The sequence below is a fragment of the Coenobita brevimanus genome, chromosome 96, assembly GCF_032717465.1.
Source record: "Coenobita brevimanus isolate Jiangsu-jjx chromosome 96, ASM3271746v2, whole genome shotgun sequence".
In the NCBI taxonomy this organism is placed as follows: domain Eukaryota; kingdom Metazoa; phylum Arthropoda; class Malacostraca; order Decapoda; family Coenobitidae; genus Coenobita; species Coenobita brevimanus.
Genome location: NC_137049.1, coordinates 19,482,981 through 19,485,258, shown reverse-complemented (window position 1 = coordinate 19,485,258; position 2,278 = coordinate 19,482,981). Strand labels below are relative to the sequence as shown.

The 2,278-nt window shown below is 40.3% G+C and overlaps 1 non-coding gene across 1 annotated transcript; it reads left to right on the top strand.

The window, feature by feature from the left end:
• The first annotated feature begins 281 nt into the window (after window positions 1–281).
• LOC145413560 (5S ribosomal RNA) lies at window positions 282–400 on the top strand. Its single transcript, XR_013899745.1, has one exon. It is a non-coding gene; the product is annotated as a 5S ribosomal RNA (ribosomal RNA).
• The last annotated feature ends 1,878 nt before the right edge of the window (window positions 401–2,278 follow it).

The window sequence follows — 2,278 nt, the reverse complement described above, 5'->3', positions numbered from 1 at the left end:
AATAACAATAAAAATTTTGCTGACACTTCCCTGCCAGCTGTTGAGTGGAAGGTGATATATGGCATTATGAGACAGCAATAAGAACCAAGCAACAAAGGAGACTGAGAAGAAAGGACACTCTTATCTTTAGGAAATAATGAGAAGTTACTTACTTGTGCTTGGGAAAGAGAGAGATTAATTACAAAATATACAATATTGTGATGTGGTAGCAAAATGAAGGGAATGAGAAGAAATATTAGTCTTTGATGTTTGGGAAGGAATGAGAAATCTGATACATGAAATACAACGGCCATACCACGTTGAGTACACCGCTTCCCGTCCGATCAGCGAAGTTAAGCAACGTTGGGTCTGGTTAGTACTTGGATGGGTGATCGCCAGGGAACACCAGATGCTGTTGGCATCCCTATGTGTCAAGTGGGGTTGGTGGAGGATTAGTGCCCCTCCCTGTAAAACAATTAACTCTAAGCCCTTGGCCACCCCGTGTGGGATACATGGCGTCTGGCAATGAATGAATGAACATGAGAAGTACATGACAAGTGGATCTGAGGAGGACGGACACTTGGCATTCAGGGAGGAATGAGATACAGGGAAGGCAGAACACAATGCTGGAAGGGGACTGTCAGTGAACTTTTCCTTGCAATTGTAACTCAGGTCCATGGAAAAAAAAGGATTGACTTACCTTGTAACATACATAAAAAAAAATTAATAAAACTATTGAAGACAGACGTCTTCTAGTGTCAATGGTTCAGATAGGAGCTGCCAATATAAATGCCCCTCAACTCCCTACCCCTGCAAGGAGGATATGGGACTGCAGGGTGAGGTAGGGTCCAAAACTCTTACACTTTATATAGTATGGGTACAACACCAATTTTCCAGCATCAGATGGTCCAGCTTTTAATCTGGACAATATCATGAGAGGGCAACTGAAATTCCTGCACCTGCCAGACTAGTTTGCCAGGTGGCCATAAATAATGTTCAGCGTAGAGCGTGCTCACTGGAATTTCTTACGCTGCATGTCTTAGTGGTGACACCTGTATTTTGTCTGATTCTTATTATACTTACATTAACCTTAACTATGGCTCCTAAGAAAGATGCAGGTGTAAGTGGTGGTGTACTGCATAAACACCAGTCTATGCCAATACAGTCAAACATCCTTCATCATGGTTGAGTGGTCCGCCAAACTACCGTGATGACAAAGCCCATCATTACCAAATAAAGCAATTAAAAATTCAGGGCCCCCAAGTTTACACTCACTTTTTTGCCGAATACCCAAATAATAACCCCTAAAATGACTGAAGGGACTGGATCAGCAATGTTTACACCAATTCTGCTACTCTCAGCTGTGAACCAGGCAGTCTTTTTCTCTTTTACTTCTAATTAATTTTCTGGGCCACCATTGTTATCAACGCATTTTGTGAATACAAAATTCTCACAATTAACCATTCCTATCAATTTCTGTTATTGTGAAGACAACACTCATAAAATTTCTCATTCTTTAGCTAAGTTTACCTCTAAGTACTTTTCATCACTGGTATCTATTGAAGCTTTATAAATGAGGGTGGAATGCATAAAGCATTACTAGATTTCAGTGTTGTTTGCATGTCAAAGCCATTTGCCATGATGCAGGCTGTACCATAGTAGCCAATACATACTGTAGCTATCCAGCAACCTACTGTACTGGCCGCCTGTACTCTCAAGTATATTTTCACTCATCTGCCTGGCCATAATAGCATAGTAACAAATATTTGGGGAGATTCAGTGCAGTAAGACATTTTATTATTCTAAAAACAAAAGCAATATTGCAGGACAAAGTAGAACTGTTGAAAAAACTGGACCGTCGTGTTCCCGCGTAGAAGTTGTGTGAACACATACAGTACTGGTTCCTCAACTGCTTATATCAAAAAACAAAGGGAAAAGATACTGATTTTCTAGGAAGACACTGATTTGAAAAACTTTGCAAGATGCTAAGAGTACCGAACATGGTATGGAATGGTTTCAACAGTGTCAGATGATGTAGACTTGTCAGGTAGCTTGATAAAAAACCAGGCTCAGTTCTTCCATAAAAAACTCAAATTAGAACTTGAACGTGGTTACTCTAAAGGATAGTGGGTCAGAGGTGTATTGTTAAATTAATATACATGATCTCCAATGGTCCCAGTTGAATGATCATATGAGACATAAGTAGCCTCGGTTAGTCTGGCAAAACAGTTCATCCAACAAGGACCTGGAATGAAAGGTGCCAGTAAACTGGTGTTGTACCTGTATTTTAAATATTGGG